At 45.4% G+C, this 14,364-nt stretch overlaps 1 protein-coding gene across 1 annotated transcript in view; it reads left to right on the top strand.

Annotated features, from left to right (window-relative positions):
* The first annotated feature begins 13,321 nt into the window (after nucleotides 1-13,321).
* LOC126236299 (asialoglycoprotein receptor 1-like) overlaps nucleotides 13,322-14,364 on the top strand; it is a 41,546-nt gene continuing 40,503 nt past the window's right edge. Inside the window, exon 1 of the mRNA XM_049945494.1 lies at nucleotides 13,322-13,558. The gene's annotated coding sequence lies outside the window, so the exon portion shown is untranslated. The remainder of the gene's footprint in view (nucleotides 13,559-14,364) is intronic.

Raw genomic sequence — 14,364 nt, forward strand, 5'->3', positions numbered from 1 at the left:
GCTGGTGATTTTTGTTTAGCGTTCAAACAGTGATTATATTGCACACGAGACCCAGGATATTTTGATTACTGGTCAAAGACGGCTTCTCGTCCTACAAAGGGCTGAATATGAATTTCGTGCCGCTGGCTATATAACATAGCTTCTACACACAGAATTCCATAGTTATATTTGTGGTCATGGATGTGCTAGGGAGTGCTGAGAAGAATGTCTCTGAGTTTTTCACGTGAAATCTCCTAAAGCTTTTTAAATAAAACCAACGCCATGCACGAAAACACACACAATTGTGTAATGTTACACGGTTGATGTGTTAGTTCTCTTTCGTAATGTGTAGAATACTCTACCAAGAACCAACGGAAGAATCTGTCAGTGCAAAACAAACGTTATTACCATTCTGCATCTTTATTCTTCATCTCTACATATCTATTTCTTAACATAGTCACCGTAGCGACGAACACATTTCTCGTAACGAGAGAGCTGTTTGTTGATACCGCCACTATAGAATGTCTATGTTGACGGTGCCAGAACCTCACCGTTGCTTTCACCGCTTCATCACTGCTGCAGTGAAGCCCTCCAAGGTATTCTTTAAGTTTTGGAATCAGATGAAAATCGGATGGGCCCAAATCAGGACTGTGTGGAGGATGATCGATGACAGTGAAGCCAAGGCGTCGGATTGTTGCAGATGCCGCAGCGCTCACGTGTGGTTTGGCACTGTTGTGCTGAAGGTAAGAATGGTCAATGTGTGGACGAACTTATCGATTCCTCACCCACATACTGAAGCTACACACCGCCATGTTACACGCTGTAATTCGGAGCCCTCTAGCGGCAGAGGATCTACATACTCGCACATGTAGACCTGAAGAATAAGGACGCTGAATATTAATAATGTGTGTTATATTTAAAAAGCTTAATGAGTTTTCACATAAAATATTCGTAAGCTTTACTTTCCAGCACCTCCTCGCATGTCTACATTCCCTCTAAGATCTCGCTTTTCACTTTGTTCTAATACTGCTAGTCTAAGTAGTTTTCTGTTAGGTGCTTTCCTCTGGGAGATATTTTGAGTTTGAAATAGTCAACAGCCTCATGGAATCAGTTCTGCAACTTCTGATGCTATATCCACCACAGACTTTATTGTCTGATTGCTGTTGTATAGACCTGACTTTCTAGGCTTCTCGGAGGATCAACAAATTATTTCTTCATATCTTTGGTGACAGCAAGACATGGCTCCACATAGCTGTGATCTTGAATGTATAAGAATCTGGGTGGAGATTTTAATTTGCCGGATATAGACTGGGAGACTCAAAGGTTCATAACGGGTGGCAAGGACAAAGAAACCAGTGAAATTTTTATAAGTGCTTTATCTGAAAACTACCTTGAGCAGTTAAACAGAGAACCGACTCGTGGCGATAACATATTAAACCTTCTGGTGACAAACAGACCCGAACTATTTGAAACAGTTAACCCAGAACAGGGAATCTGCGATCATAAAGCGTTTACTGCATCGATGATTTCAGCCGTAAATAGAAATATTAAAAAAGGTAGGAAGATTTTTCTGTTTTGCGAAAGCGACAAAAAGCAGATTTCATACTTGACTAGTCAACACAAAAGTTTTGTTTTAAGTACAGATAGTGTTGAGGATCAGTGGACAAAGTTCAAAACCATCATACAAAATGCGTTAGATGAGTGTGTGCCAAGCAAGATCGTAAGAGATGGAAAAGAGCCACCGTGGTACAACAACCGAGTTAGAAAACTGCTGCGGAAGCAAAGGGAACTTCACAGAAAACATAAACATAGCCAACGCCTTGCAGACAAACAAAAATTACGCGAAGCGAAATGTAATGTGAGGAGGGTCATGCGAGAGGCGTTCAATGAATTCGAAAGTAAAGATCTATGTACTGACTTGGCAGAAAATCCTAAGAAATTTTGGTCTTATGTCAAAACGGTAGGTGGATCAAAACAAAATGTCCAGACACTCTGTGACCAAAATGGTACTGCAACAGGGGATGACAGACTAAAGGCCGAAATACTAAATGTCTATTTCCAAAGCTGTTTCACAGAGGAAGACTGCACTGTAGTTCCTTCTCTAGATTGTCGCACAGATGACAAAATGGTAGATATCGAAATAGACGACAGAGGGATAGAGAAACAATTAAAATCGCTCAAAAGAGGAAAGGCCGCTGGACCTGATGGGATACCAGTTCGGTTTTACACACAGTACGCGAAGGAACTTGCCCCCTTCTTGCAACGGTGTACCGTAGGTCTCTAGAAGAGCGTAACGTTCCAAGGGATTGGAAAGGGGCATAGGTCATCCCCGTTTTCAAGAAGGGACGTCGAACAGATGTGCAGAACTATAGACCTATATCTCCAACGTCGATCAGTTGTGGAATTTTGGAACACGTATTATGTTCGAGTATAACGACTTTTCTGGAAACTAGAAATCTACTCTGTAGGAATCAGCATGGGTTTCGAAAAAGACGATCGTGTGAAACCCAGCTCGCGCTATTCGTCCACGAGACTCAGAGGGCCATAGACACGGGTTCCCAGGTAGATGCCGTGTTTCTTGACTTCCGCATGGTGTTCGTTACAGTTTCCCACAGTCGTTTAATGAACAAAGTAAGAGCATATGGACTATCGAACCAGTTGTATGATTGGATTGAATAGTTCCTAGATAACAGAACGCAGCATGTGATTCTCAATGGAGAGAAAGCTTCCGAAGTAAGAGTGATATCAGGTGTGCCGCACGGGAGTGTCGTAGGACCGTTGCTATTCACAATATACATAAATGACCTTGTGGATGACATCGGAAGTTCACTGACGCATTTTGCGGATGATGCTGTCGTACATCGAGAGGTTGTAACAATGGAAAATTGTACTGAAATGCAGGAGGATCTGCAGAGAATTGACGCATGGTGCAGGGAATGGCGATTGAATCCCAATGTAGACAAGTGTAATGTGAGTGAATACATAGGAAGAAACATCCCATATCATTTAGCTACAATATAGCAGGTCAGCAACTGGAAGGAGTTAATTCCATAAATTATCTGGGAGTACGCATTAGGAGTGATTTAAAATGGAATGATCATATAAAGTTGATCGTCGGTAAAGCAAATGCCAGACTGAGATTCATTGGAAGAATCCTAAGGAAATGCAATCCGAAAACAATGGAAGTAGGTTACAGTACGCTTGTTCCCCCACTGCTTGAATAATGTTCAGCAGTGTGGGATCCGTACCAGATAGGGTTGATAGCAGAGATAGAGAAGATTAAACGGAGAGCAGCGCGCTTCGATACAGGATCATTTAGTAATCGCGAAAGCGTTACGGAGACGACAGATAAACTCCAGTGGAAGACTCTGCAGGAGAGACGCTCAGTAGCTCGGTACGGGGTTTTGTTGAAGTTTCGAGAACATACCTTCACCGAGGAGTCAGCAGTATATTGCTCCCTCCTACGTACGAGGTGCATTCAAGTTCTAAGGCCTCCGATTTTTTTTCTAATTAACTACTCACCCGAAATCGATGAAAGTGGCGTTACTTCTCGACGTAATCGCCCTGCAGACGCACACATTTTTCACAACGCTGACGCCATGATTCCATGGCAGCGGCAAAGGCTTCTTTCGGAGTCTGTTTTGACCACTGGAAAATCGCTGAGGCAATAGCAGCACGGCTGGTGAATGTGCGGCCACGGAGAGTGTCTTTCATTGTTGCAAAAAGCCAAAAGTCACTAGGAGCCAGGTCAGGTGAGTAGGGAGCATGAGGAATCACTTCAAAGTTGTTATCACAAAGAAACTGTTGCGTAACGTTAGCTCGATGTGCGGGTGCGTTGTCTCGGTGAAACAGCACACGCGCAGCCCTTCCCGGACGTTATTGTTGCAGTGCAGGAAGGAATTTGTTCTTCAAAACATTTTCGTAGGATGCACCTGTTACCGTAGTGCCCTTTGGAACGCAATGGGTAAGGATTACGCCCTCGCTGTCCCAGAACATGGAGACCATCATTTTTTCAGCACTGGCGGTTACCCGAAATTTTTTTGGTGGTGGTGAATCTGTGTGCTACCACTGAACTGACTGGCGCGTTGTTTCTGGATTGAAAAATGGCATCCACGTCTCATCCATTGTCACAACCGACGAAAAGAAAGTTCCATTCATGCTGTCGTTGCGCGTCAACATTGCTTGGCAACATGCCACACGGGCAGCCATGTGGTCGTCCATCAGCATTCTTGGCACCCACCTGAATGACACTTTTCGCATTTTCAGGTCGTCATGCAGGATTGTGTGCACAGAACCCACAGAAATGCCAACTCTGGACGCAATCTGTTCAACAGTCATTCGGCGATCCCCCAAAACAGTTCTCTCCACTTTCTCGATCATGTCATCAGACCGGCTTGTGCGAGCCCGAGGTTGTTTCGGTTTGTTGTCACACGATGTTCTGCCTTCATTAAACTGTCGCACCCACGAACGCACTTTCGACACATCCATAACTCCATCACCACATGTCTCCTTCAACTGTCGATGAATTTCAATTGGTTTCACACCACGCAAATTCAGAAAATGAATGATTGCACGCTGTTCAAGTAAGGAAACCGTCGCCATTTTAAGTATGTAAAACAGTTCTCATTCTCGCCGCTGGCGGTAAAATTCCATCTGCCGTACGGTGCTGCCATCTCTGGGAAGTATTGACAATGAACGCGGCCTAATTTTAAAACAATGCGCATGTTTCTATCTCTTTCCAGTCCGGAGAAAAAAAATCGGAGTCCTTAGAACTTGAATGCACCTCGTATATCTCGCGAAGAGACCATGAGGATAATATCAGAGAGATTAGAGCCCACACAGAGGCATACCGACAATCCCTGTTTCCGCGAACAATATGGGACTAGAATAGAAGGGAGAACCGATAGAGGTACTCAAGGTACCCTCCGCCACACCCCGTCAGGTGGCTTGAGGAGTATGGATGTAGATGTAGATGTAGAAACAAGTCTGCCTGAAATTAAAGATGAATGAAGCATTTTTATCAATATCGGGCTTTGGTAGTTTGTGAGAGTTGTCTTTCAACGTTAGCAAATCGAACAACTGAGCCTTTCATGGATGTGGGCGACAGTAATTGTTACTGCTTAGAAACTGAGCTTCATGAAAAATTTACGATGTATCGAAAGTACTATTATAGCATGGTACGGAAGGTAACTGAAATAAATGCGCAATGAAGTGAACAAAAATAACATTTTTACTCGAGGACAATAATCGGACTGAAGTGGCCGCGAGTCATGATGGTCCCATGGGCATTACAACAGGCGAGACACAGTTCTTAATAGGGTGTATGATCACCACGGACGGCAGAAAATGCTCTGCGTTGTGCTGCCACGCTGATCACAATGTTGGTAAGGAGTTCTGGTGGTAGACGTTTCCCTGAAATACTTCTCGCCAACGAATCCGACACGTGCTTGATGGGATTTAAATTGCGAGAACGGGCAGGCCAGTGTATTTGCCAAATACCCTTTGGTTCCAAGAGCTGATCCACCTGCGCAGTTCGAAGCGGTTGCCCATTGTTATCCATAAAAATGAAGCCAGGGGTGAAAGCACCCCTTAATAGACGCACATGGGGAAAGTGTACAGTGTAAAACTACTGCGCTGACAGTTCAGTATACCGTGCTCAAACATTTTGAGGTCACGGCGCCCATACAACACTAGGTCTCTCCGAACTATAACACCTGAACCACCAAGACGATCATGTCCGACAATGCCGGACGTAGCCGGCCGGTGTGGCCGAGCGGTTCTAGGCGCTTCAGTCGGTAACCGCGTGACCGCTACGGTCGCAGGTTCGAATCCTGCCTCGGGCATGGGTGTGCGTGATGTCCTTAGGTTCGTTAGGTTTAATTAGTTCTAAGTTCTAGGGGACTCTTGACCTCAGCTGTTAAGTCCCATAGTGCTCAGAGCCATTTGAACCATTTTTTGCTGGACGTAGCCTTACACAGTGCGAGTTGTGAATATGTAATGCATCCAAGTGCATTGTCCCCATTTCCAGGAGTGCTTTCGGCCCTGACTTCATTCTTACGGACGACAACGGGCGATCCCATCTGATAGCGCCGGTGGAGGAACTTTTGGAACAAAAAAAATATGCGGCGAATGGACAGGCCTGATCGCTTCCCGACTTATATCACGTCGAGCACGTGTGAGGTTCTTTTGGAAGACGTGTTGCAGCACGTCCACATGTTCGCTAGACCACCCAGCAATCGTCAACAGCGCTGGTGGAGAAATGGAACGCCCTGCCACAAGACCACATCACCAATCAAGCAGCCAGACATTAAGAAGCATGTTCCGCCGTTTATAATGTCCAGGGGACCATCATGAATGGCGGTGACTTCAGTGCAGTTATTGTCTTTCAGTAAAACTGTCAGTATCAAGTACCTCGAATTACAGAAGACATTCCATTGGACATGAGGCAGTCAGTGTGGTACAAACATGGCGGATGTGCCTCCGCGTCCACACGTATAATGAAGAGCACTGGAACGGTCGTTCAGAAAACGCAAAATTGGCTGCACACTCAACAGACTTAATATTTACATTTTCTCATCTGTGTCTAAAATAAAAACATGACGTCTATTGGGAAACAACTACGTCTTCTGAAGGCATGTAATATTTTATAACAGGGACCTGTGCTGCCGTTAACTCCAGACGAAATTCATCGTGAAGTATTATTTCTCAGAATCATTTTGTTGCGTGTAGCATTGCCTAAGATCATTTTGGGCACTTTTTATGACAGCCGTGACAGTATACCCACGGACTTTACCTCTGTTACGTATTTGACTTACATTCGGTATAATAGGGCTGATATCTTCTTTTCCGATAGGCGGAACAGTGGTTTGCGGTTCTGTTGTCTTGATACTATTTGCTCAGATTCCGTACACGCTAGGGCACTCAAGTTCTCTTAGGAACCCATTTCAAACGCCTCAGAAAAAAAAAACTTGTTCCATTAGCAAAAAAGCAAAGTCGGTGGCGTAATCCGGTGACCATAAACGATAAAAATTACTTACGAACGTCAGGGAATTTGGCATAATGTCCGATACAACTTGACGAAAATCGCACCTCCATACATTTATTCATTACGAATAAATTTGGGGTGCCATCTCTTAGGTGCCTCACGCCGTATATACGATGAGTCACGTAAGATGTAACACTCTTCATGTTTCGTGACGGTTCAAGAATTCTAAACAAATTATTATACACAAAGGATCCTGCAATTTTCTTGTTTGTTTTTCTTCCTCTTGTAACAACCGAGATATTAAAGCAAATATGCATTTTTAAATGGAAATATGTACTTTGTTAACTGCAGTAGGAGGCTCTTGAAAAGACGAGTACACTGATACAACAATTGTTAATGTTGGAAATGAATCTTCTCGCAAAATTATTCTAAAAACGTGTTACAATTGAAAGGCAATGAAACCGTAATCAGATATCACGGTTTAAACACCACGAAGTACGGCTCTAATGCCAGACTCCATCGTTGTGTTATGGGTTGCGACGGTTTACTTGTTTCCATAAAAGATGTTAACGTAAACATATGTACGCTTGCAACAGTTTTTCTAAGCCCCTTCTGATGCTCTGGAATGCAGCGTATACGAGTAGTTCAGTTTAAGAAAGTAATAACTCACTCCTTAACTATGCCGCATAAAGTAGGTCCAACAGGAAATACATATTATCTTGACAACCTAGGCCCATCTCCTAGTTGCATATTACGACCGAGCCCGGTAGAAGAACCACACTTGGCCTAGTTTACACGGTAATAGCCGATTCGGGCTGCCTTGGCTTTTAATTTTAGCACAAGTCTCAGCCGCGTGTTTGAAAAGGTTCAACGTCATCATTAACATTCTTTGTATCGCTGTATTTGTCTCTTCAAGAGCTTTCTGATGCCTTTAAAATAATTATATCAGTCCATTAAAAAACATAGTTCCTGCAATGTCGCGCTGGTTGCAAGAGTTAAGGTGTATGAATGCAGAGTCTCGCGGCGATAAAACTGAATAAAATGTTCTCCGGTTTCCAACCGCGTCAATTGCTTAAAACTACACGAGCTTTCGGCCAAGCACTCCTTGGCCATTGTCAAGTGTTATGACTGCCAGTGGGCTGTTGGTGCGCCCTTATATACGCTAGATGCCTGCTGTGATGTCACTGGTGCCCGTGACATTGCCATATATGGGCATGTTTTGAGTCGGCGTTCGATTTGCCCTCTTCAACCGCGCGATCGCTGGATCCCATTCAGCGCTGAGCTGCAAGCCACCGTCTCTATTCAGGGTGTTTGCGGCAATTTTTATTTCAATAGCTTCCTTTATTAAACTATCCCAGAAGCCGTTAGTGCGAGCCACAACAGAGGTAACTCAAATTTTATGTGTTGACCGTTTTCTAACGCATGCTCAGCTAACGCAGATTTCTCTGGATAGCGTAGGCGATAATACCTCTCATGTTGTTTCCTGCGTTGTTCCACAGTGCGCACTGTTTGTCCGATGTACGTCTGATTGAAAAATGGTTCAAATGGCTCTGAGCACTATGGGTCTCAACTGCTGAGGTCATTAGTCCCCTAGAACTTAGAACTAGTTAAACCTAACTAACCTAAGGACATCACAAACATCCATGCCCGAGGCAGGATTCGAACCTGCGACCGTAGCGGTCCCGCGGTTCCAGACTGCAGCGCCTTTAACCGCACGGCTGTACGTCTGGCCACACTCACAAGGTATTTCGTAGACTCCAGGTGTTCTGAGACCTACTGCGTCTTTAAGTGCTCTCAGTAATTGACGGATTTTCGTTGAAGGCCTGAAGACGGATTTGATCTTGTGTCTTTTCGACAGGCGGCTTATCTTTCCCGACACAGAGCCACAGAATGGCAGCAAAGCAAGTTTATTTTCCTGCTATTCGTTGGCGGTCTTATTCTGATATTTCCCAGAAATCACTTCTTTCACTTGATGGGCGCTGTAGCCGTTATTCCTGAAAACCGTGCGTAGGTGGCTCAGTTCGTGGGGCAGGTTGTCGTCGTCTGATATTACTCTTGCACGATGCACCAATGTTTGTAACACTGTGGGCTTCTGTGCTGATGATGATGGTTGGTGGCGTGCAGGTAAAGGTCTGTGTGGGTAGTTTTTCTGTAGACGCTGTAGCCAAGGCACCCATTTCGTTTATGGTGGACAAGAACGTCGAGAAAGTGCAATGCATTATCATTTTCCACCTCCATGGTGAACTGGATATTATTGTTGACGCCATTGAGGTGTTCCAAATACTCTTCTAATTTCTCGCGTCCGTGTGGCCAAATGACGAACGTGTCGTCAACGTATCGAAATAAACACTTCAATGGCGCAGAATCTATGGCAATATCCTCAAAATTCTCCATGAAGAGGTTTGCAACAGCTGGAGCCAACAGGCTACCCATTGCTACGCCTACTGTCTGATCGTAATACCGGCCGTTGTACACGTAATAGGAGGACGTAACTGTGTGCCTAAATAACTCGATAACGTCACTTACAAAGTACTGGGAAATTAGATCCAAAGCGTCTTTGATAGGCACATTCGTAAACAGCGCCACTACATCAAAACTGACCACAATATCGTCCTCACTAAGACGTAGACGGTTGATTCTGCTGATAAATTCTGCTGAGATTTTTATATGATGTTCGCAGTGTCCCACATGTGGAGCGAGGAGCTTGGCCAAGTAATTCGCCAGCTTGTGTGTTGGAGAACCTATTGTGGACACAATAAGGCGAAATATTGTCCCGCCCTGTGTATCTTCGGTAAATCATAAGCAGAAGGTGGTCTAGGCGCCTGTGGGAGAAGATTCTTAACCACACTGTCTTCCACTGAAGTTCGCTTAAGAAGTTCTGATATTTTTCTTACTATTATTGATGTCGGGTCGCGTGGGAGCTTCCGATAAGTATCTTCGTTCAGCAGCGCACAGATCTTCGTATCATAGTCCTCGAACTCCATAATTACGGCGGCATTGCCCTTGTCAGCGGGAAGTACCACAATGCTTTCATTCATTACGTAGTGCTCGAAGGCCGTTGCGCTCAGCCCTGGTCATGTTGGGTGCTGGTCACTTCACCTTTGTCAGTATACGGCTGGTTTCTCGCCGTATTTCGTACGCTGTTTCATGTGGGAGCTTGTGGACTGCCTGTACAACACCGCTTATTATTTCACAGACAGGAATGTCCCGCGGTGAAGGTGCGAAATTAAGTCCTTTCTTAAGTGCCGACATTGCACCCACGTCTATATCTCTCGCCGACAAGTTGATGACGGTGCGTTCTGAAGAACTGTGGCCCGCACCATGTTGCTGTTGCGAAAGGCGGCCGAACTACCTTTCTGATTCTCTGTAGTTCGTTTCTGTGCTGACGTCTGTTGAGAAACCGTAGCAGCGTCGACCCATTCCCAGTCCAAAACTGTGAGTGTTCTTGATAACTGCAGGTGCAAGGCCATAAGAGCACGCCCATTTGCATCCAGCAGCGGCCTTGTGTTGTGAATAATGCAAAGCTGGCACGACGAATTATCCTCCTGGTGGCGGCGGTGTTGATATGATGGGATACCATAGCAAATCGTGGAATGGTCTTCTCGTCGCGGCAGCGCAGTAGGAAGGCTAGCGAACTTAACAAATTGGCCTTCTTTACACGCAGCTTTCCGAGACGTTTTACGCTGCGCCACGTTCCCTCCCCGTAGAGGTACATAATGTATGAATGCAGAGTCTCGAGGCGATAACATTGAATAAAATGTTCTCGGGTTTCCAACCGCGTCAATTGCTTAAAATTACACGAGCTTTCGGCCAAGCACTCCTTGGCCATTGTCAAGTGTTATGACGGCCAGTGGGCTGTTGGTGCGCTCTTATATTCGCTAGATGCCGGCTGTGACGTCACTGGTGCCCGTGACATTACCATATATGGGCTTGTTTTGAGTCGGCGTTCGATGTGCCCTCTTCAACCGCGCGATCGCTGGATCCCACGCAGCGCTGAGCTGCAAGCCACCGTCTCTATTCAGGGTGTTTGCGGCAATTTTTATTTCAATAGCTTCCTTTATTAAACTGTCCCAGAAGCCGTTGGTGCGAGCAATGACAGAAGTATCGTCAAATTTTATGTGTTGACCGTTTTCTAACGCATGCTCAGCTAACGCAGATTTCTCTGGATAGCGTAGGCGATAATACCTCTCATGGTCTTTCCTGCGTTGTTCCACAGTGCGCACTATTTGTCCGATGTACTTCTAGCCACACTCATAAGGTATTTCGTAGACTCCAGGTGTTTTACGCAATTGACGCGGTTGGAAACCCGAGAACATTTTATTCAAGAGTTAAGGTGATTAAACATAGGCCAAATTACGTATCCCTCTGCATGCTGTCATTGTCGGTAGCTTCTTTTCGACTTCTTGAACCGTTCGGGTGTTTCAAACTGAACGAACGGGTTTTAAGGTTTTTTAGCATTTATTACATTCAGCTTACAAGTATCGATAATATATCAAGTGAAAGAGCAACTCAAACAGTTTTCTTTGTACACCTCTGCGGAAAGAGAAGTGTGTGGAAGGACCAAGAGTCACTGAAAAACGTGTTGAACGTGTGAGAGCCTTTCATACATAACACCAAGAAATTACTTGCACTATGTGGAGACTTTTATGGAGACGCTTAAAACTACGTCCTTATCGTTTGCTTTTGCTACAAGCTATATTCCTGTATGCTAGGGTTTATGCGCAAACTTTGCAAACGAAATGTTGTTTCATGACGATGAAGAGTTCCTGGTTCGTGTCGTCTTCAGTGATAAGACGACATTTTACCGAAGTGGAAACGTGAAAACGCATAATGTGCGCTTCTGGAAGTCAGCAAATCCTCACGACATCGTACAGCTGCAAAGAGACTCCTCGAAATTGAGTATTCCTTTTCTTGTTGCATCTGCCGGCAGCCGGCGGAAACCTTTGGACTTTCCTTTTCGGTAAAGGAACTGTAAATGGTGCATATTATCTTGATGCGCTAGAACTGTGGCTTTTTCCTCAATGGGAAGAAGCTGAACCACAAAACTTTGTCAGTAAGATGGAGTGCCACCACATTGGCATAACTCATAATGAGATTGGTTAAACGACGTTGCGCCGGCTGGTGTGGCCGTGCGTTTCTAGGCGCTTCAGTCTGGAACCGCGTGACCGCTACGGTCGCAGGTTCGAATCCTGCCTCGGGCATGGATGTGTGTGATGTCCTTAAGTTAGTTAGGTTTAATTAGTTCTAAGTTCTAGGCGACTGATGACCTCAGAAGTTAAGTCGCATAGTGCTCAGAGCCATTTGAGCCAAATGACGTTGCACCCGACCGCTAGATTGGTCACAAGGGCCCGAATGATGGGCTTGCTTCGCATAACCTCCATGGTCACCATGTTTACATATGTATTGTAAAATATTTAATCGATGATTCATTTATCATTATATTTTTATTTATTGTTAGAAGTGGAATAAATGAAAGTAAATCGATCGCCATGCGATTTTTACCTTTAAGGGTTCATGAAGGACCATGCGTATCGCCGGCCGGTGTGGCCGAGTGGTTCTAGGCGCTTCAGTCCAGAACCGCGAGACCGCTATGGTCGCAGGTTCGAATCCCGCCTCGGGCATGGATGTGTGTGACGTCCTTAGGTTAGTTAGGTTTAAGTAATTCTAAGTTCTAGGGAACTGATGATCTCAGATGTCAAGTCCCATAGCGCTCAGGGCCCATTTGTACCATTTTTGAACCATGTGTATGTGCCTCCGTTTCCAGGTAATTTACCCGACTTTAGAAACAGCATTGTTACAACAATTACGGCAGACACACTGTTAAAGATTTGGGAAGAACTCGCATTTCGGCTCCATGTGAGCGAATGGTGCTCACAATGGAACTGTTTCATTTGCTCTTTCATTTGATGTATTATTTACAATTGTAAATTGAATGTAACAAATGATGCAATCTTTTAAAACCCGTATATTCACTTTGTTACGTCTCAGCGCGACTCATTATATGATTATTCCTAACTGGCCGCCTTACTTTTATTTCAAATTCTGCAGTTTTGTTCCATACACGTAGTGCAATATTTAGAACGCAGGCCTGAGAAATGTCTTCATCCCACGTCGTCTTGCTTGAGAGGCAGCCAGTGGAAAACGAGTACGATTACATTTTCCACTGACGTAGGTGCTAAGGGAAGCGGCAGGAATTAGCGTCGAGTGACGTGAAACGCGGACGAGGGCCGCTGGTGTTTCGCGGAAGAGAGAGGCGTTTTAATGCCAGGTAGACAGCCAGAAACCTGTCGGCACGCGCGTCACTGCGTCCTTGCGAGGCCGGGAGGGGGCCCGCCGCGTGCGCCTCGGCGGCCGCCCTACTGCGCGCCAGTCGGCGGCCGTATGCACGGCGGGGTCGCGGCGAGGGAAGAGCTTAGCGCGTAATCCGGCTACAGGCGGCAGAGGCAGCTGGCGGCGGCGCCACGAATGACAACGCCTCTAATCCCTCGCCGTCACCGCAACAATAGCACCTGCAGCGCCAGAGCCGGCAGCCGACACACGCGCCGCTGACCACGGCGACTCCCTGACGACCGGCCGCTACAGCCATAGCTTCCAGTAAGTTACGCGCCGCGCTGCTTTCATTAGAGTTCAGTCCTCCACACGCTGCCCTCTGTACTTGTGTTGGCAGTGCTCCACCAGCTCTGCAGTCGCCCCGATACCATACGCAGACTCTTTGCTTTCTCGTTCCTTTTCACGAGACATCCACCACTGTTATTCTTTCTCAATTGTAATATCCGCTACACATTATTTTTTTTTCTGAAAAAGGAAAGCACTACCCGGTTTCAGGACACGTGTCCTATCTTCAGGTGCATATAAAATGAGTCCCTATGAATGCGTAACTAATGTTAAAATAAATTAAAATCTGTTAAAATAGAGCATCCCTGGCACATGACTTGAGAGAGAATATCGTCTTCAATTTTAGGTCTGCCAGGAAGTCTCTTGCAGAGGAGGACAACGGTGCAGGCTTACGGACGCACTACACATGGCTCCGCATGAAAGATGGGTGATCTTTCTAACACAGTGCCTCATGACACCCATCAGACCAGCATGACACCCAACCCAAAGTTGTGTGGCACGCCGCTAAGCCCGGACCGCTGTCTGTGAGAGGCTTTCTCGCAGATATAGGACAGAACAGGATATTCTCTTACATGTCAGGTACCAGGGATGCGCTATTTTAACATATTTTAACCTATTTTAACCTTAGTTATGCACCCTTGTGGACTCACATATTAATATGCACCTGAAGGTGTGACGTATATCCTGAAACCGGGTACTACTTAGCTTTTCAGAAATAAATAATATTTACAGCCATAGCGGATTTTATCATTGACAATAATCATTGCTTTTAGTTATTCACTTAT

The sequence above is a fragment of the Schistocerca nitens genome, chromosome 2, assembly GCF_023898315.1.
Source record: "Schistocerca nitens isolate TAMUIC-IGC-003100 chromosome 2, iqSchNite1.1, whole genome shotgun sequence".
In the NCBI taxonomy this organism is placed as follows: Eukaryota; Metazoa; Arthropoda; class Insecta; order Orthoptera; family Acrididae; genus Schistocerca; species Schistocerca nitens.